This window comes from Balaenoptera borealis, assembly GCF_965194805.1.
Source record: "Balaenoptera borealis genome assembly, chromosome: 21".
Classification (NCBI taxonomy): domain Eukaryota; kingdom Metazoa; phylum Chordata; class Mammalia; order Artiodactyla; family Balaenopteridae; genus Balaenoptera; species Balaenoptera borealis.
The window spans coordinates 7,503,766-7,525,531 of NC_138880.1; the positions used below are offsets into that span (position 1 = coordinate 7,503,766).

At 51.4% G+C, this 21,766-nt stretch overlaps 1 protein-coding gene and 1 long non-coding RNA gene across 4 annotated transcripts in view; both read right to left on the bottom strand.

Moving 5' to 3' along the window:
* The window catches only part of ZMAT4 (zinc finger matrin-type 4), a 422,482-nt gene extending 401,275 nt beyond the window's left edge, over window positions 1-21,207 (bottom strand). For 2 of the 3 annotated variants that reach the window (XR_014239095.1, XM_082375084.1), the window contains exon 1: window positions 19,748-21,207. The gene's annotated coding sequence lies outside the window, so the exon portion shown is untranslated. The remainder of the gene's footprint in view (window positions 1-19,747) is intronic. The other variant, XM_082375085.1, reaches the window with a different exon arrangement.
* Window positions 1,032-10,379, bottom strand: LOC309619577. The gene is made up of 3 exons (XR_014239044.1): window positions 10,280-10,379; window positions 9,364-9,575; window positions 1,032-3,576 (listed from the first exon to the last, which is right to left on the bottom strand). It is a non-coding gene; the product is annotated as an uncharacterized lncRNA (long non-coding RNA).
* Window positions 21,208-21,766: the final 559 nt, after the last annotated feature.

A 21,766-nucleotide genomic window follows, 5' to 3' on the forward strand; every position in this document is an offset into this window, starting at 1 on the left:
AGCAGGGAGGGTGGTGGTATCTGTATTCATAACTCAGTAGAAGAAAACTGCCTCCCCTCTTGCCATTTTCCTCCCGGATTTTCCACCTCTGCTGCTCAGAATGTCAACAGCATAGCAGATGGAAGCACCACGATAAAGAACTTGGACCCGTTCATCCCGTATGCGCTGAATGTGCCGACGCCCGGTCCGTGGGACTGGCCAGTACAACCCCGCAGCATCTAAGGGAGGGATCAGGACAGCCGGGGGTGAAGCTGAAGTCTTACTTCTCTGTCACACCAGGCTCTGTTCCTCAGCTTCAGGTTCCTAACCCTCCCCAGAGGAACCCCAGGTTCCTCCTGAACAAACGTAACTGACCCCTGGCTCCCTGCCCAGAGTCTACATGAAAGGGCTCATCCAGACATGTATACTCTCCCTGCATCTGTCTTACCTCCGGAGGACTTCCCTGGCGGTCCAGTGCTTTAAGACTCCACGCAAAAAAAAAAAAAAAAAAAGACTCCACGCTTCCACTGCAGGGAGCACAGGTTCGATCCCTGGTCCGGGAACTAAGATCCCGCATGCTGTGTGGCAAAAAAAAAAGAATGTCTCGCCTCTGCTCAGCACCACCCCCTCCAGTGTGACGGCTCTGGCCATGGGTGTAAGAGTGGGATGCACGGAGGGGCGGGACCAAGGAGCACTTGAACTTGTCACAGCCTGACTGTGTTCCGTGGCTGAAGCCCTGACTCTGCCACTTCTCACATCCTCCTCCACGCCCGGAAGACACCACGTACCACACACATTACCCTCTTTCCCCACTGTGCTTCTGAACTTGGAAATCCTGTAGGTGATAACGGGTAGTTTCATTGCCCCTGGGAGGCTGCAAGCACCAATAAGCGGACATCCAATTCTTTTCAGACACAGGCTCATTCATTTCTTTTTAGCCGATGGGCTGCAAGCGTACCAACATGTTGGGTTCTGTTGAATACTTTTCAGACACAGGCTCCTCAGCTGTTTCCTTTCAACCTCTGCCCTAGATCAAGGGTGGTCCCTGGCCATTCTCCGCTGGCTTCACAGAAGAGGAACTGGGTTTGGCTCCGGGAAGGAGTATGGGGTTCACGGAATCAAATTTGAAAGTAACGGGAATTGCGGAAACTCACTGCTTAGTGAGGGGATAGGGAGAGAAATATTCTCAATCTGGCAGTCTGGGGTGGCTTAAGGCAAGTTATTGCCCAAGGTAGAACTATTACCTGAAAGACTTCTGTTAGGGTTGAATGGTGCCACCCCCAGCCCCCTAACAAACTCATATGAGGTCCTAACCCCCCAGCCCCTCAGAACATGGGAAGAGGGTCTTAACAGAGGTAATCAAGTTAAAATGAGGTCATTAAGGTGGTTTCCAATCTAATAAGACTGGTGTCCTTATGAAAAGGGACATTTGGACACAGTGACAGACACACAGACAATATGAAGAGGCACAGGGAGAATGATGGTCATCTACAAGCCAAGGAGAGAGGCCCAGAACAGATCTTCCTTCACAGCCTCAGGAGGAAGCAACCCTGCCGCCACCTGATCTTGGACTTCCAGCCTCCAGAACCCTGAGACAGTGAATGTCTGTGGTTTAAGCCACTCAGTCTGTGATACTTTGTTACCACAGTGCTAGCAAACTAATGCAACTGTGAGAAAGTCGCTCTGCAGCTGAGAAAAGTCCCCAGGAGTTTATAAGAGGTATCTTTTCACGTTTCATGCCCAGGAAGCCTGGTACAATTAGCTACTCATAAAGCTGCCCTCTCGCAGGACTGTGCATTCTGATGCCAGGGACTGATTTAATTTACCACTGTGCTTGTACAGAGTAGGTACTTGGAAAGTCATTTTGCTTCCCGTTATTGTTGAAAGCTCTTTAACTCCTTTTTGCCTAATTCCTAAAAAACAAAAGAAGCAAAAACACATACGTGTTTGAACACATTCAAGATTTCTACTTATGTCTAAATATAACCGTAGACACTGTGTGTGTGTGTGTGTGTGTGTGGAGAGAGAGCGAGAAAGAGAGAGAATTTTCTCCCAAGACTTTCAGTGGGTGGCAGGAAAAAAAAAATCAGCCTCATACCAGCATTATAGCTAATGTTTGGTACTATTTATAGAGCCGGCCATGGCCATGTCAGATCTTTAAAAGAAGCAAAACATCTGGGCACATTCCAAAGCAGAGAGGAAGAACCCAAGTCACAACATATTACACAGCGGAAGACTGTATCTTTACAAAAGTTATAATTTACATTTGCTAAGCATAATCTTGTGCCTCTGAGGATCTTAGGGAACCAGATTCTGGCACCAAGTGGAATGAAAGAAAAACACAATAGCCATCATACGTGTCACAATTCAAAAAGTTCTGAAGGGAATGAATGAATGGTTTCCAGAGAGCAGAAAACCCAGCACCTCCTCAGCAAAGGGCCTCCAAGTGGCCAGTGGCCATTGACCGTCAATCACGGGAGGCAGCCCCCTTGAACTGAAGTCAGCGGCTGCCCTGGAAGGTTCTCAGAGGGGCCACAGTTCAAGCCCAAACCATCCTCTGCTCCTCACTTGAAGGCAAACGGCATCCTCTCCCTGCCCCCACCTCACAGAGCTGTCTTAAGGATGAATTAAAGAAAAATACTTAAACTTATATAACACTTGGGACATCTACACTAAAAGGAAAAAAATCACTATTTCTACAATATTTCACAGATCTAAAGCAAGTGTCCTACTTTAAGCAAAACCAATACACACACCCACACACAAAATCCAGATTTTAAAAACATATATATCAGAACTAAGTTGTCCAACATACAAAAAAAAGAGCAAGCTCTACAAAAGCTTTATTTACCAGGGAATGCCCAGCACCTAGGTCAAGACCAGGCACGTTACATTCAAAAGGCATTTGTTGAATAAAAGCATTATTTCTGTTAAACAGCCAGCTCCATCGCCATACTTCATGAGTTACAGAAGTTGCAAATATTCCATTCGTGTGCCCCATTCCCCAACACGCACGGTGGGACGGGTGAGACACCCTGTAAGGTGGCCCGGCCTGGGAACAGCTGTGTCCTGGGAGTCGCCCCCCGCCTGGGTCCCACTACCTCTGCCAAATGTTTGCTGCATCACCCCTGGCGCGTCCAGCCCCGCATCCTGGCAGCAGCGTGGAGGCAGGGCTGCTTCTTTGTTTGAAGACACCTCTTCCTGGCTTCCTGGTGACAACGGCCAGGCGAGAGGGCAGCCTGTTCCAGTCTGGCTGTGCCTTTGGCAGTGACTAAACACACAGGCTGTTACCGTGTCTGTGTCTTCTGAGAAGCTAATGGATTTCAGGGCAGAGAGCAAACCCCGGGCAGGCTACCCACTGTGCTTGGCGCTGTCTCCGTCACATCCCCACTTCTGCCTCTTTGTTCCAAAATGTTTCTTTCAATCTTCCGACAAGCTTCCAGGGAATCCACGCCAGCCCTGATCACAGAGAAAAACTTCCAAAACAGGGCAAGAACCTGGTCCGCTCAGGTCACTGGATCTCATGTTATTTCTGTAACTTCTATTGTTTTTTATATTATAAAAATTAATAAAGGCTCATCGTAAGATATCTGAAAGCTGTAGGAAAAAGTACAAAAAGGAAAACAAAAATCATCCATAACCTCATCATCCACAAAGAATCTCTATTACCACTTTAGTATATTTTTATTTATGTTATACATACACATACATACACACACACGCTTCATTAGCCAGTTTAGAAGTATTTAACATACAGCTTCATGGGCTTCCCTGGTGGCGCAGTGGTTGAGAATCCGCCTGCCAACGCAGGGGTCACGGGTTCGAGCCCTGGCCCGGGAAGATCCCACATGCTGTGGAGCAACTAAGCCCGTGAGCCACAACTACTGAGCCCATGCACCCAGAGCCCATGCTCCACAACAAGAGAAGCCACCGCAATGAGAAGCCTGCACACCGCAACGAAGAGTAGCCTGCACTCAACGCAACTAGAGAAAGCCTGCACACAGCAACGAAGACCCAACGCAGCCAAAAATAAAAACAAATAAATAAATGTATTTAAATAAATAAATAAATAGCATACAATTTCATGAGCGTTGTCTCATATCATTAACATTCTTCAAATAGTTTTATATGGATACCTACTACTGCACTGTATGGATGTACCGTAATTTACTTAACTAGCTCCCTGCTACTGCGAAAAGTTGAGTCCAGTTTTTCAGAAAGATAAATAGCACCACATTGAACAATTTTGTGCACACCTATCTCCCCACATTTCTGATTATTTCCTTTAGATAGAATCCTAGAAGTAAATCAAAAGTATGAAAATCCCCCCAAATCATGCTTTCCAGAAAGTTTGCACCAATTGTAGTTCTAGTAACAGGACATTATACCAATCTACCATATCTCTGTTGACACCGAGCAATGTCATTTTTAACCTTCAGTAATTTTAGAGCTAGAAAAAGGGCATCTCATTTACATTTTACTTAGCATTTTTATTATTGTTATTACTGGGATTGTTATCGGTGGTCGGGGCTTGACTTGAATGCTTCACCTTAGCCGCACATGGCATCCCGGGAAGGTTGGCCCCCTTATCCTCACTCTACAGAGGGAGAAACTGAGGCCGAATTAAGTGACTTTCACAAGGTCAAACAACCATCTCTCAGAGCCAGGATCAAAAACCAAAGCCCATCCATCTAATGATTCTCGAGTGGGAGATATCCTTTCACAGTCAAAGAAGGATCAACTCTACAGGACCCATAACATAGACCAGCTCAAAAGCACAGCACTCACAAGGGCCCATTCTACTGGACCATCCATTCCTTTCCTTGCGGAGGCAAGGCGAGATATCCATGTGTCTCTCCACACAGAGGTAGGAGTATCTCCTGGCCAGACACCTCCCGTGATGCTCAAGTTCACAGCCAGGCCAGCACCTGCCCACCACGGCCACTCCTCAGAGGCCCAGGGAAATGTGTGCCAGTCCCCCTCCACGGGCTGAATCCCCTCAAAGGATGGAAGCCAGGAAGCTCTGCCCTAAGCAGTCAGAGGACATTCCTCCACCCAAAAAAAGAGCCCTGCACCAAAGCAGCTGGAAGGGAGGCCAGCCGGGATGGGGGAGCTTCGTTCCTTCGAAGTCACCTGCTGACCCAGGAATTCATGCTGCAGAAAAGTTCTGCAGGATCATAAACCAGCCTTGCGCCTGCCTCAGAGCTCACTCTGCAATTCACAGCGATCATTTGCTTGATTCAGCTCAGGTTAGGGAGATGGATAGGATTTTCACACAAATCACTTGATTTGTATGAGAAATCTATGCTCCTGCTGTTCTAAGCATTGCAGGGATTTTTGGTTCCGCTAAATCTCTCTCAATATTATGGTTCTTGCAGCTTTTCAGAGTTTCCTGCCCAGGATTATTTTTTGAAGGCACTGCACTATTTGGCAATGCTACAGTGTTCTTCTCTGGTACCTTGACCAGCAATATTTGGGAGAAAGAGCTTGAGCTCTGAAACCCCAAAACAGGTATTCCAAACTTTTTATTAAGCACTCTGGCATCTCGGTAGTGGAACCACACAGAATCCATCGCCTGGCTTCTCCTGACCCCAGCCCACTACCCTGGCTCTCCCTGAGCCATCCTTAGAGAGAAACTACCTCCCTACTACCATCATCACCTTGTATAACTTCCCAGGCCTCATCGAGCCCTTGCTGCATTACAGTGCTGTGTTGGACACTCTACAGCTAATACTCACTTAATCCCTACAACACACCTCCGAGGTGGGTACCAGGAGGTCATGCAGAGCTGGGGAAACTGAAGTTTGGAGCAGAGCCACAGGGACGATGTGAGCTGTGTCTGCAGAGATGCCTTGCCTTAGATAAACTCGGGGTCCCTACACCTCTGTGCTTCCAGATCCTCTATTTTATCTCAAACAGAACCTCCAGGAACAAGATTTGGAGAAAAGATGGGCGATCCCTCTTCCTGGATCAGCACTGAACAACAAACTCCTTACTGCCTTTATCGCTCCCACAAAGGACTTTGTCCCCTAGGGGAGCACAACGTTTTGGACCCTTTGCCATCCAAGAAGAGCGGCCCCTCAGAAAATCCGACAGACCCAGGGCCAGTCATGTGTCCCGTCCGAGGCCACCCCCATTCTTGGCTGCAATGACAGTACACAGGCATCTCTTCTGAAGCTCCCTGAGCAAACACTGCCACCCCCACTGCTGTGACCGTCCTCAGTCCCCTCAGCACAGCCTGGGTCAAGTTCAGATGCCCGGCTTTTCTGGTGATTTGTGACCTTGGACTGTTCTCTTTGCTAAAGCCCCAGGTCACCCTGTAATCCCACCCCTTGCCTGGGCTGCTTTCCTGTCTCTTTCCCGACGGACATCTAAGGAGAACGAAGAAGATATTCTGTCTTCACAGTTTATATTTGCATTTCACTCTTCCCAAGGCCTCCTTTCCTAACGGGAGATACCGCGTGCTCAGCCCACCCTGAGCCCCACCCCGTGTCCAGATCATGTGACCTGGGTCCCCCCTTCTTTCCCCAGAACATCTTAAAAAAACTAGAGAGAGGAATCTTCCTCTCATTCCTGCCTCCCTCCTGCCTTATAGGAAGATGTGGAAAAAAAAAAACAAGAAGTCTCAAAAAAAAGCTTTAGGAGGAGAGAGGAGGAAGTGCAGTAAGCATCCACCAGCCCTCCTCCATCTCTGGCCAAGGGGCTCTCGGCGCCTCACCCAACTGTCTGATTTCTGAGGATTGTCATTACTCCGGGCAAGCCATTCCATTTCTTCAAAATGCAATTGTAGCAAAAAAAAAAAAAAGGTAACTATGAGTGGTGATGGATGTTATCTAGACTTATTGTGGTGGTCATTTCACAATATATAGAAATACTGAATTATTATGTTGTATGCCTGAAACATATAATTTTATATGTCAATTACATCTCGAGTTTTGAAGAATACAGTCATACAAGAGCCACCTGGGCAGACAGCTCCAGGCCTGTTGGAATCTGAGACTAAGTTTTGAGGACCCTCAATCCACACCCTCCTCTTGGCCTTATTAATTCAGTCATAACTCTTGAGAATTTACAAGGCCCCTTTTACAGGGAGAGCGTGGGCAGAAACCTTTTAACTTTGATTTAGAGACTCAAACTCTCTCTGTCACTGTCTCCCGTCCCCTCCCTCGGGGCTCCGGGGGCATCTCTCTCCATGGACCACGGGCTGAGGTCCCTCCCTGCCTCGGTCACAGCTCTTGATCCTAGTCACAGAGGAAATGAAGCTACAGGAGAGAGTGCCCTCGACGATTCCCCCACCCCAGCCCGCCAGTGCCTCTGACCACGGCTACCCACCCTCCCTCAGCCGCCAGCGAAGGCCACGCCTGGCCCTGCGCACTGCACCCCTGCATGGCGTCCCCTCCCCCACGGGCCAGCGCCCAGCAGTGCTCGCCTCCTTCCCTGCATCACCTCTGTGCTCTCTCCACTGGGCCAGCTCCATCGGCACACAGACACCCTGATATGTTTCCCATTTTAAGGGAGAAATACTGACTTTGACCAAACAGCCCTACACTTAACCACTCACTTCTTTGCACCCTTTACAACCACACTCCTCCACAAAGTCGCTACCAGACCGAGCAAGCCGCGCTCCCCCCGTCCTCCGCCGCCATGCCTCTCCTCCAACCTGCCCCATCCAGCGTGCTCCCATCAGCTCCCCCATGGCCTCCACGTGGCCAGCGTCAACTCTCCATCCTCCTCTTACACCAGCAGCATCTGACCGCGCTGATCACTCCCTCCCTGAAAATTGCTCCCCTTGAGAAACATGCCCTCCGGGTTCCCCTCTTCTCTCCTGGGCTGCTCCCTGCTGGTTCATCTTCATGGCCTAGATCCAGGGTCAGCAAACGTGGCCCTCGGGCAGCTGCCTGCTGTTATAAATAAAGTTTTATTGAACACAGACACACACGTTCATGTGTCATCTGTGGCTGCTTTTGTGCTACAAGGGCAGAATTGAGTCATTGCAGCAAAGTCTGAAATATTTACGATCTGGCCCTTTAAGAAAAACGTGGCCGATTCCTATCCCAGACCCCTAAATACGGGAGTTCCAGAATCCAGTCTTTAGAGCTTCTCTATCCACACTCACTCTCCAGGTGATCCCATCTGGTCCCACACTTTCAGTATTATCAGGACACTGACAACTCCCAAGATTTTTCTCCAGCATAGAAAACTCTTCTCTCAACCCCAGACCCATCATCCTGCTGACTGGTGGATTGCATTTAGATGCTTGGCATCTCCCCAGACAAACGCCTCCCTTCCTGTTTTCCCCCAGTTTGCTCCCCCCACAAGCCTTCCCATCTCACGCTAAAAACCTTGGAAGTCATTCTAGAACCTCTTTTTCTCTCAAACCCCACATTCAACTCATCAGCAAATCCTGCTGGTTCCACCTTCAAAATATATGCAGAATTTGCCCACTAACCCCTCCATTGCTCCCACCCTAATCCAAGGCGCCCCCTCTCTCGCCAGGGTCACTGCCTCCAGGCAGACCTCCTGGAGGTGTTCTCAACACTGCTGCACACACGGCGGCCAGAGTGATCCGTTTCCATTGAAACTATGTCAGTCCTCTGCTCAAAATTTTCCAGTGGTTTGAAGAAGGGCAGCCTGGCCTCAGGGCTACCCCTGACACCTCAAAATGTCTCCAGCTTCAGGGCCCCTCCTGGGTGGACGGCTTCCCCCCAGACAGCCGCATGGACCCTCCTCCGCTGCACTGGGTCTCCGCTCCAGGGTCACTTTACTACCGAGGGCCCCCGGGCACACCCTCCCCACACCCCCCATCCCCTTGTTCTGCTTCCTTTTTCCCACTGCACTGCCTGACCTTCCTATGTACTTTCTCACTTGTTTGCATCTGTCCCTCCGCTAGAGCAGAAGCTCTGAGAGGACAGGCACTGCATCGGTTTTGTCCCCTCTGTCTTCTCAACGTTGAGAGCTGTGCTTGTCAATCCTCAGCATTTTGAGCAATGAACAAGTGGACATAGACATTTCAGAAGCCCCCTCCCATCTTGAGGAAGCAAAAGGATGGGGAAGAGAAGCACGTGGCTTCCGTCGTGGAGAAGTCAGAGAGGACCACAGCGCAGAGCTCTCCCAGCCCGGAGCCAGCGGCATCCCTCACTGACCTGCCCCAGGGACCGGACTGAGACAAGCCAGTCCCCACGGACGAGGGGACTGCCCGCCAGCTGCTTTCCAAATCCCTCTCTGCAAGCCTCCCGGAAGCCAGCAGGCCGCTCTGGAGACACACGGGGCAGCACCACCTCCTCCGTCCCCCCTGCAGGCCCCCAGGCTACCCTGACCCAGAAGGGGTGAGCCGGATGGGGGGTCATGGCAGACAATGCACCAGGCGTGGAATCTGTCACTCACCAGCCGTGTTACCTTGCGAGTCTTAACCAGTCCAAGTCTCTTTCCTCTCTGTAAAAGGAAGGCGATGAGCAAACGCTTCTACATGTGACAATACAGTCAGTCCTTCGCGTCCACGGGTTCCTCACCCCTGGATACGGGGGTGGTGGGGGGAGACTACAGGGACTTGAGCATCTGTGAAGTTTGGTATCCACGAGGGTCCTGGAACCCATCCCCTGTGGATACCAAGGGACGACTGTAAAGGGTGGTCTCAGACTCTGTTTACTTCTTATTTGTGTGTTTATCACACTTAAAGGTCTACTGTGTAAAAAGAGGTTGTGCTTAGGGCTTTCTGTGTGCTGTAAGCTGCTCCCTCATTTCCAAACATCCCTCTTGCGTTCCCACCTATTGCCCATCCGCTCCCATTTCTTTTTCTTTGTCTTTTTGTCTCACAACTTTTCCTTCCTCTTCCCACATTCTGAAAACCCTGAGGTCCAGGCAGGCGGGGAGACCGGGCAGAATCGGAGCCGTCCTAACCCGCCTCCCTCTCCTCCTGGAAACCCACACGGCAATTTCACATCAGCAGGAAGAAAACCGAGGGGGGCAGGAGGGAGAGGGAGAGAGAGAAGGAGGGAGAGAGAGGGGGAGAGAGAGAGAGAGAGAGAGAGAAAGAGAGGGAGAGAGAGAGGCAGACAGAGGGAGACAGAGAGAAGGAGGGAGAGAGGTGGTGCAAGGGAGCAAATCCGTATGAGAACCTCCAACCCATTTCCCCCGCCCTCCCCCCTCCCTCCCCTCCCTCCCCCCGCCCCCCTTCACAGAGCACACTGTCCCCAGCTGATTAAACAGAAGGGCTTTCTGGGAACCGAGCAAAGCCTGGAACCCCCGGCTTCTCAGCAGCCCTGACACCCACGCTGGCTCTGGGCTCGAGACCACCACTCACACCAAGGATGTCCCTCCTTCTGTCCAAATCATCCTCACACTTCAGAGCTCGGTATTCAGGACCTCCCCAGCCCTCTGTGACCACTCACACACCCACGGACACCCACTTTCTCAGCACCTCCGCCCGGCCTTGAGGGCGGTCTCGGGTGACTACACCTCGGACCGGAAGTCATCTCCCCTGTACCGCTGCGAACCCTCCAGTGGCCGCCAGGGACACAGGACACCCTGCCCGCCCCTCTGCGGCCCAGGACACACAGGCCAGAAGGAGCCCTGCTGGTTCCGAGGTCAGGCGGTATTTATTTGCAGGACGAATATCTGGCTCCTTCCATGCTGACCCTTCTGCCTGCTGCCCGTACCACCTGGGGAGAGTGGCTTTGCCCTTCCGGGTATCAGTTTCTTCCCCACCCACCTCCGAGGCTTGTGAACACAGAACACCATACACGCGCGCGTTACTATTAAAATAAATAGGGCGGCAAATCGGCCACGCAGCCTACACCCCTCCTCACCCCGCCCGACCTTCTGGCAGCCCAGCCGCTTTTCCAGTTAAGCCCGAGGAAGCCCCAAGGATGTGCCTATCAGAGCTGCCACCTGCCCCCCTGAGGGAAGACCGCCCAGAGCCTCCACGTGGCCGGGCACACATCACGGAGCTGCCCAGCTGTGACTTCCACCGGGCGCGGACGCTCAGGCGGCCCGGAGCGGATGCAACAAAGGAAACCACAGCGGGAAGCCAAGGCGTTTCAGAAAGGCAGCAACCGAAATGAGACCCCGGGAGACAGAAGCAGGAGGTGGCCTCTGGAGAGCCTTCAGCACCTGAAGTCCCTTCCCTAAGCGTAACAGCTGCAGTGCACGCACTCAGTCTTAATTAATAAGGGAGTGAAGCACAAGGCATGGCTTCTGGGAAGCGGGGGAGGACAGCGCCACACCTTCCTGGTGGAAATCTGCCAGCTGACTCCACGGCACCCGAAGCCCTGCACCACTGGCCACCTGGACAGGCTCTGACATCCCCGTTCCCTGCGACCCGGCTCTGCCACTCGCTGGCTTTGTGACCCGGGACGAGCCTCAGCCTGTCTGAGCCTCAACGTCTCGACTGGGGAAATCGGCAGGTATCCACGATGCCTGTCAACACACCACCTGAAATGCTAGGATGGGTCTGACCCCTATAGACGGGGCCTGGGGTTGAGGTGGGGAGACAGGAGCAGGATGCCACCGCCCAGGGTCCCCGTGTCCTGCCCGGAGGTGCCGCACCCTCGACACTCGCCCTGACTGATGCGGGGAAGCACACGCTGAGTGGCCTGTGCACATTGGTCTGACCTCACCAAGTGGATGGGGGGTCCCCCCCGCCCCGTGGGATGCTTTTTAGTGAGAACTGAGGACCGGATCCATTGCTACATGTGGAGTCTCTGCTTGAACATTCATGGTTTGAGGAACTGACTTAGCGTGTTTTTCTAATCTGTAAAATAGCACAGTTACTGTGGGAAATTTGGGAAATAAAGAAAAGTTGAACAAAATAAAAAACGGTGCCTCCTAAAACCCGAAGAGGACCACTGTTATCACTTCGATATATTTGTAATCCATTCTATTTTTTCTTGACTGTACACATCTTTTTGTTTTTACAAAATTGCATTTATACCCTATTCGTTTTTAGACTTTTCTTTACTTAATATATATGGTTAGCATTTTCCCATATCCTTATATATTATTGAATGTCATTTTAATAGCTTCCTTGATTTCCCTTTTATGCATGCGCCATATTAGATTTAATTAATCCCCCCCCTCATACAATGTTTTGTTATAATGAGTAATGCTAAAAGGAATATCCTTGATTAGAACTATTTTGCACAGCTCTGATGATTTCCTTAGGATAAATTCCTAGAAGCGGAATTGCTAACCAGTTCAATGGGTATGTTTTTAAGACATGTCGCTTACGTTTGCAAATTATCTTCCCACAAGCTAAGTCTGAAAACATCCATTTGCCAGTAATCTTAACAGCACTGATACCCATTTTCCTTTTTGCTCATCTGCTAGGTGGGCAATAATATCTTGTTTTTAATTTTGTATTTTAGTGATTAGTGAGGTCGGACACTTCTGCATAGTTTTCTGGACATTTCTCCTTCTTTGCATGTGAATGATCTCTTTACATCCTCTGCCCACTTTTCTATCAGGGGACAGGCTGATTTGTTAATACTCTATGGAGAAGAGAATTAGTCCACAGCCGCCTTTGATGATTCTGCCCCTGTGTTTAAAAATCCCCTCCATTGGGCTTCCCTGGTAACGCAGTGGTTGAGAATCTGCCTGCTAATGCAGGGGATATGGGTTCAAGCCCTGGTCTGGGAAGATCTCACATGCCGCGGAGCAACTAGGCCCATGAGCCACAACTACTGAGCCTGCGCGTCTGGAGCCTGTGCTCCACAACAAGAGAGGCCGCGATAGTGAGAAGCCCGTGCACCACGATGAAGAGTGGCCCCCCTTGCCGCAACTGGGGAAAGCCCTCACAGAAACGAAGACCCAACAGAGCCATGAATAAATGGATAAATAAATTTTAAAAAAACAACAAACACATCTATCATATCTCTTCTTTAAAAAAAAAAAAAAATCCCCTCCATTAAGGCATTAATGCTAATGCTACCGTATACCCTTTTCCTGTTGTTTAAACCCATTTGCTCTCATCCTGTCTTCAGTGGGGGGCACCCCTCTCTTTCATCTAATAGTGCAACTTTCCCTCTCACCTGTCAGCCCCTTCTCCAGGGATGAATAATTCCTCTTCATTTTTGCCTGATCTAGTGTAACTCATGAAGCCAGAGAATCACCCTTTGACCGTCCCTCATCTTCTTAGACTTCTTCCTCCAGGCCCTCATCCTTTCTCCCCTGAACAGCAGCAAATGACTTGGGAACCGGCCTCTGCATACCAGGCTTGCCCCTCCCCAACCTCACCCCCGCTCTCCATTCCCATCTCATTTTCCCTAAGTGCAAACGTGACTGTCTTTTCCTGCCTAAAGCCCTTCCGCCCCTGAGTTTGGCCAGCTGGTCCCTCCCCACCTGGGGCACCGGTGTCTCCTCCTCCCACACCCCCAAACATCCCTGTGTGCTCAGATGGAGCCACTCCAAGTGTTACCCACGGGGCGCTGGCCCCCCGCCGCTTCATGCTTCTGGGTCTTGACCTGTGGCTGCCCTGTCTCCACCAGCCACCTGGGGGGACCCGGTTTATTTCTCAGGTCCCCCCGCCCCCCGAGATCCTCTCTGCAGGAGGCCTCCTCTGACCACGCCAAGTAAGGGCACCCAGTGCAGCCTGCGTCCGGGGCCCCCCACTGTCAGGCTTACTACACCGCCTTGTGTCTGTAGCGCACGGCACCCACACTGAGGGCAGAAGTGACAAGTCAGCTGAACGTCCTTCTGAATGAAAAGGACATGGTGGACGCAGGGCTGGTCGAGAGCACCCGGGGCTGGGACTGGTGACCCAGGTTCCACGCAGTGGTCCACAGCATGTATGGGCTCTGGAGAAGACACTTCACCAGTCACCTTTACCCAACAAAACAGAATTTTGAATTTCACTTGGATTCTCATTTCTAAGAGAAGCTTCTACAACGTGGGGCTGAAATTCTACCTTCCTTCTGGCCGGACTTGGTTCACTTCTGGGCAGACGCACCTCCTGGGTGCTCGGAGGCCCAGGGCAGCGTGCACACTTCCACAGAGGGGGGCTGTCTCAGGGCCCAGGGGCTCCCTCTCCTTCTGCGGACGAGCTCCGCAGCCCCTGGGTTTCCTGTCTTCCCCCGGCTACCCACCCCTCCTCTCTCTTCCTCATCTTCCCAAGCTCTCGCCATCCCTCAAGGCTGTCTCACATCCAGGCTAGCCCAGACCCTGGTGCTCACCGTGTCCTCTCCCGCTTTGGCTTCTCTGCATCTTCTCTCCTGGCCGTTCCTTGGACAGACATCCCACTTGGCTGCCTCTGGGGCTGACGGTCCTTCCACAGAGGTTCCCTCGGAAGAATCACACCTACCATGTTCCTGGAAGAACCCCACCCTGACCCCCGGTGCCTGCCTCAGTGCTCAGGAAGCCTTCATCAGCCCAAAGACACGCCCGCGGGCTGTGGGTATGCAAGGGTCGTGCCCTCCCCGCCGGACACTCACCCCTAGCTAGCCCAGCACAAACCTCAGTGTTTTATCCCTTTTTTTTTTTTCAAATAAAATATGTATTCATTTGGTGATGCTCATTTCACCAATTCATCTTGCTGCCTACATGGCTCAAAGCACCACAGGGCAAAGCAGTCCCCAGCCTCTGCCTGGCTCTCCAGAGGGCCAGCCTCTGTGTTCATCCCCAGGCTGCTGGCTAGACAGGACCCCTCCACTCCCGTCCCTGGGCCCCCAGGGAGCCAGCCTCTGGGCCCTGAGACAGCCCCCCTCTGCGGAAGTGTTCACGCTGCCCTGGGCCTCCGAGCATCCAGGAGGTGCGTCTGCCCAAAAGTGAATCAAGTCTGGCCAGAAGGAAGGTAGAATTTCAGCCCCACGTTGTAGAAGCTTCTCTTAGAAATGAGAATCCAAGTGAAATTCAAAATTCTGTTTTGTTGGGTAAAGGTAACTGGTGAAGTGTCTTGTCCAGAGCCCATACATGCTGTGGACCACTTTTATTTCATTTATCCGTTGAGGAGTTGGAACTAGACATCTAAAGGCTCTTGCCTTCGTAAGCTGCAGATTAAGTCATCCTTTATTTTTCACCTCTCTCTCTTCCTGGTCCCCGCAGTTCCACCCCATCCCCTCCTTTCCTCCCCAGTGTCTGGCGTGCGTCCTGCCAACCCTGGCCTTGCAGAAGCCCCTTCCCATCCAATGACAGGGACCAAAGTGTCTGCCATGTAAACCAGGGAAGCTGGAGTTGGTTACACGGTATCAGTAATGGGCACTCAATGACCACTGCAGACTGCAGGGCTCCCTGTCTCTGCCATTTGGATAGATAGAGACAGCAGCCCAGAAAAAGGAAATGGTCCTTCAATTTGGAAGCAAGGAAATAAATGAGCTACAAAGCACGTAACACTGACTTGGGATGGAGGACCTTGATTCTAATCCCGGCTCTGCCATCGGGTCACCGTGTGACAACGCCAGGCCTCTCACCTCTCTGGGCCTCGTTCGCCACATTGGAAGTGAAAGGTTAGGCTTGAGGAGAGGTCCTCAAGCCACAGACAGGGTCTGGCCCTCAGGTAGCGGCAGGAGGGCAGCTCGGATTTGTCGGCTCCGTCCCTTGGACTGATTCTCGGTGTCTTTGATGCCCCAGAGCACAGGTGAGGTCTCAGAGAAATAAACAAGGACCCTCATCAGGAATGGGCCGGGACCCCTGCACCAGACGGCCCCTGCCTGTCACCTCCCCACAGTCCCTGCCTCGTCCTCCAGCTGAATCTCCTGCTCATCCGTTTCCTAAAGATCATCACGGAGGCTCCGAACCTTCCCTTTTTAACAACTCTTGCTGATGGAAAATTCTTCCTCATACCTAATCTAAGTCCATCTGCTGCAATTTCTGTCTATTTTCTCTCGTTCAGTCCTTACTGGAGATGGAGAACAGCTGGTCGACACCCTCCATATAACATCCCCTCCTAAACCAAAATCAGTTATTACATCACCCCTCAGCCCGTTTTCCTTCTGGTACAGCATCCACCATTCCTTCCGACCTGCCTGCACGGGATTCCGGATCTGGAAGCACCGCTGAGCGCTGTGGCCTGCACCAGAGCAGCTCTGTAAACCCGAGTCCTTCTGGAGCTGTTACATCCCCAGCTGGATTTAGGACTCGGGTGGCAAAATGCAGAGAGAAGGTCAGAGCAGAAAAGGATGGATGAGAACACAGTCCAAGCCCCGGGCTTTACATGAAGGTCAGAAAAGGAAAATAGATGCAGTGCCCAAGGTCAAATCTGAGGAATCAAGCTTCAGCTGCTAGACCCCAAATCCTGCCAGCACTACGCCCTGAGTAACTGCAGCGTGTCCATGGGTAAGAGCAGAACGAGCCTTAACGGAAAAGCAAAGAGCCACAATCGCACAGACACTCCTGATCCAAACTCACCTCCCCAATCCCATTAGCAGACAAATGAAACTCCACTTTGAATCCCATTAAGAGCTCAGACACCTCCGAAAGTGACAACACTGTTAACTATTCACACTTTAGTACGAATAAGTCAATTGATCCTAACTCTTGGTAGAGAGATTTAGGGGTGAGGAGAGAACAAAAAACCAAGAATGGGAGACTGACCAAACAAATGCCACCGCGTGCTGGTTTCCAAGGTCAGTCCTGCGCATGGAGGCTACGGGAGGGTGGGGCTCAGCACAGCCGGTGGGAGGAGGGGGCGTGACCCCGTGCCTGGTGGGCATCCGTGTGCATCTAGCAGGTCTGTGGCCACCGGCCTCACACAGGGCGGCTGCACCACCCCGGGTGCCCGGTCAGGTCTAGAACTGAATACAGTGCTCCCCCAGGGCCAACGCCAGGTGCATTCCAGAATTCCTGACACCCCCGGTTCACTGTTTCAGAAGTAAGGTAAGCATGGTGTCTAATATTAAATCTCAACCTCTAGGGTGCCCTTAAGTGACGGCAAGGAAGAACCAGAAGGGAAGGAAGAAAAGACAGGCATCTATTGGGATGAAGTAAGATGGTTCAGGTCCCAGCTTCAGTGTGAAATCGCTCCCAAGTGAGGAGGGAGGAAGGGACCACGTGCGTGTACGGAAAAGGGAGACAAGCGAATTAGCTACTGATAATCTGGGCTACGAAATGCTCCTAAACGAAGAACGAAGAGGGAAAATAACAGAGTAGAGTGAACGCATCTCCAAACAGCCTTCACCGCATCTTGAATAAACAGAAGCGTCACACTCCAACCACTCCACCTTTCAGAGGCCACTCCAGACTTACTTCCGACCCCCAGACACACCCCAGCCCCCAGGATAACTGGGAGTTCACACATCTACCAGAGAAAAAGAAGACGCTTCAACGGCGTTTACAAAAACACTTAACACAATAAACGTGCTGATTTGATTTCCCCCGAACCGCAACACTAAATCTTAAGACAGAAGACTCAAAGGCTTGTCTCTGATCAAAATCTTAACATGTTTTCTACCCTACTTCAGGGGACAGTTTTCATTAATAGCGTGATTGGCACAAAATGACAAGATCAAGGCAGGTTGGCAAACAGACTATTTACTGATGTGTTGATGATGAAAGGAAAAATGGGAAAGAGGAGCAGGAAAGTAAGGAAGGGACTTTGGCCAGGTAAATCACCCGGGGCTTGTGAAAGCAGAAAGAGGCAACCCCTCCACAGCACAGGGGCTAAAGGAGAGAAATCCTGTTTGGCCAGCTGGAGGTGCTTATCCGGGGTCCAGGCTCAAGCTACCACGTTTGATGAAATGACAAGTGACAAATTTAATTTCCTCAACACTAATCAGTCCCTTCAGACACAAACAGGTGCCTGGCTTCACAAGGAACCAGTCAGCCCAACACCAGCCAGCAGTGAAATTCTCCAAACTGGATCACGCAGTGGTTGGACCCTGGGTTTCAGGCCCCATCCAAGGGGAAGTTGCAGTGATGGTGTTTTGAGACTCTTCAATTATTCTTCAGCTCCCATTATGCTTTTTTTAGCCTAAAGTTGTTATTTTAATGATCTTTGTTCCAAATAGGGAGCTACAAGGAAGCCGGAGGAGGAGGAGAGGGAGGGAGGAAAGCGAGTGTCTCCAGCGGGTCCCACTTGCACTTCGCAGCTCCCTCTGCTCCCGCCCCCACCCAGCCTTCTAGCTCCGCATGAGTCACCACTCCGGAGCCGGTTTCAAAGCCTTACTTTGAATGTCCTCTATCACGATAGAAATCTAGCAGATCGGCATCGGTGGGAGGGACCCACGATTTTGCTACCTGTCCCCGGTTCTAGATACCCCTCCAACTCCAAAGCATGTTCTCGTGTTATCACTGCCTTCATGAAAACCAAGGTGCCCCTTTTCAAAATCTCCCACCTGCTGGATGTCTTCTCTCGTGGGCTCTCTGGGGGTCACCTGCCCCAGACAGACCACAGAGGAGAAGGTCTTGGGCCAAAGATGCCCCAACAGGCAAGACAAGTTCAGCCTCCACTCCAGCCTCCCAAACACAAAGGCATTCTCCTCTGCGGGGTTGCAAGCTTGTTTTGTTTACTGCCAGGCAACATGTGCAGAGAAGAAAGCTGACTGCATCCTGACCAAGAAAAACAAAAGTCGGGCAGCCGGTTTTTTTTTAAGCATTGTGAGTAGAGCTTCGGCAATAACATCTCCCACCCGAAATAGCTGTGTAAAGGAGGCGGAGGAGAAGCCCTTGTGGAGGTTAAAGGAAACAAGAATTAAAGAGTGAATGTGATTTGTGGAGCCAGAGAATGGAGGCTTCTACACCTTGGCGGGAAGGGTGTCCTGGGGACAAGGTGTCCTGGAGGAGTCCTCCCAGCACATCCCCATCCTGCCAGGACTGGGAACCGAACTTCCCAGCTTCGGGTCTAGGCTAGAATTCAGAGGGACTCAGGGATGTGGAAGATCAGTCCTGGACCAGCTGCTTCTGAGGACCCAGCAGGTGGGAGGACACACCTGGCCAAGTGCTGTGGAACATTCAAATAGGAGCTGCCTGCACCAAAGCAGGAAGGAAGTTTAAGACCAAGCACATCACCTTCTCCCATGGGGACCCTGCTTCCTAGGAGGCCCACGGACCTAATACCTCCCGGGTGGCAGAACGTGGGGAGAAGGACTTCTCCTCAGGACCACAGGTGGGACTCAGAGCAAGCAGGGCCCTTGTGGTCCTAACTGTTCAGAAATGAACAAGGATGCTACAAGCCTGGCCCAGCCTCCTGCCGTGGCCAGCCCTTCACTTGAAGAACAGTCATCACAGGCAGCAGGGATGGTGGTGCCAGCAGCCCCTCAGCCCCCCATGCACCCAGAGCCTCGGGCTTCCTTAGCACCCTACGGCCTGCCCCTGGTGAGGGTGTAACCTTCACACGGGCTGCAATTTCACTCCATCCCCTTTATTTCAGTACACACCAAGCCCAGACAGTCTTCCAGAGTTTTCAGGAGCTAATCAGTGGAGTGATGGCTTTTCCTCTGGGAACCGTTTTGTTGGTTTCTCACCAAGTTATGTGACAGGCAGACGCCCATCAGGTCAAACAGGACAGTCGCCCACACCCCAGGAAATGTCTCCTTCCACCACATTATGTGAGCGCAGACAGAGTCGGCAAGCGGGAGGGGCGAGGAAGGAGACAGAAGTTTGAGGAAGGACTCAAACTGAAGGTCACAAGAGTTGGGGGACAGCAGGTCAGGATAAAGTCAAGGAGGCAGACTCTATGGTGGAAAACCCAACCAACCCATCAGGCTTCCCAGAATCAGCCTCCCAGCAACGGGTCCGCCAGGAAGCAGCACATCCAGGGTTCAACCCCCTTCACCCAACAAATCCAAATCTACACCCCAACAGGCAGGCACCCTAGCCCAAGACCAGACCTATTTCCACAGACCTGAGCGCGGCTAATTGAGAGTAGTAAACAAATCCAGTTCTAGACAGCACAGAAGTTTCCCAAACCGTCAGCTTGTTTTCCTCCCAACAAAACACGGTGATTTCCCTCCGTTGTCACATTTCCTCCCCGAAACTTTTCTTTCTGCAACCCCTCTACAGAGGCTAAACTGCAAGCCGCTGAGGACGGAAACGCAAGAGCAGCCCCGCCGGGATGCAGCAGGAGTACCTTCTCCGTGGAGCAGAGGGGCCGGTGCCCAGAGGCTCGCTGCCCTGCCGAGCCGTGGAGGGCTGCTGTCGGGATGGAGCACGCTGAGGATTACGCGTCCCCGTCTCTGCGACCAGACCTTTCGGCGGCGGCTCGGACCAACTGTGCGAGCGAGGCACTTAGCAATTATCTGCTGGCGCTGACGCTCCGCCCTCTGCTCCTGCGATTGGCTCCCGGGTCCCGGGCAGGACTGCATTGGTTTCAGACGACCTCACTCATTGCCTTGGCTCCTACTATTATCTGAGCCATCAAAGGAAATAATTCCAGGTTTCATTGACAACCTGTAAGGCTCTCCTCCGGGCCCGGTGTGGGAGCAGCCCTGGGAGTCCAGTGGAGGGAAGAGGGGAGAGTAGAAAAAGTGGGGGTGGGAGAGAGGGAGAGCCGAGAAAGGGTGGAGGGTGAGAGAGAGAGAGGGAGGGAGAGAGGGAGGAAGGGAGAGAGAGAGAGAGAGATGGAGAGAGAGAGGGAGCTATCAAGCAATCAGATTCCTGCACCAGCATTTTAACTTCCACAAAACAGAGCCCATAGCAACAATTTTCTGGCCTTATTTTTCCCCCAACTGGTGAATGTTCCTGAGGGCAGGGAGAAATATGACGGTGGTGTTTCTGCCTGTGTAACACAGGCTCTGGGAAGCAGAGCAAGGTAAAGCCTGGAGGAATCTAGTGATGTACTTCCCGGGGCCACCCTGGAGGGCATGTGAAGGTCATTTTAGATTGTTTGGGAGGACAGAGTATGCACCTTCCCTGGATTTATCCATCCGTTCTTTCCCTCATGGTCCACCCAACCTGAGAAGACAGTTTCCTTTTGCACCTTATTCAGTCTCAGGAGAGCTGATTTTAAAGTCTGCGAAAGTCTGGAAATCCTCACTGGCCTCACAGGGAGGTCCAGAGAGACAGGCATTCCCCAAGCTAGTAATTCTGCTTGGACCCTGACTTTTGCTTGTTCCCACGTGGCTTCAGTGAATTGCTTAGACTCACATCATCAACCAAAGCAAGGAAGGAGAGGAAAAGGAACTCATCACAGGGTGAGAACAGTCCAAATGCTTTTCCTTGTTCAACAAGGAATCATAGAGCATGAGTCTTGCCCTTTTTCTTTCCTTAGTGTATATTTTTCACTGTATAGAAAGGACATCATTTGATAGCGGACATCATTTGACAGCTGAATTTTTTAAGAGGAAGAAAAAGAATTTTAAAAGGGCCTTTTAAAGAAGCTCTTGGAATATCAAATTTCAGATTAGATAGAACTCGCCTTTCACCCTTTTCCTTCTGGGATCCGCATGTCTCAGAGCGCAGGCTATGGTTCCAGTTCGTCCCCTGTAGCCTCAGACAATTGCAATCTTTATCACCATCTGCATCCTTGGAGGCAAAAGTTCCTGCTGCCTTGTTCAGTGAGCTTCTGCTTCATGGGGATATGCCTGGCTTCCCTAAACACATTGCAAGCTCTGTAGGGGCAGAGCCGGTATCATGTATATCTTTATAACTCCAGTGACAGCACGTAGCACTCAATAAGTGGGCTGACTAAGAAAACCCAACTCAAAACGTAGAGCGTACCTCTGAGCCTCCTGGCATCATTATTCCACTGTGATCACTCATCCAGCTGGTGGGGTGGGGAAGGGGCCCATCCTGGATTCCAGGAGGTAAAAATTCAGGACAAAACACTGTGACAGCTACCGACGTCCCTCCAAGCTCTCAGTGCCCCTATTCTCTCTGGAAAATGAGGCAGCTCTTCACTCCATGTCTTCTTACTCCCTCGAGC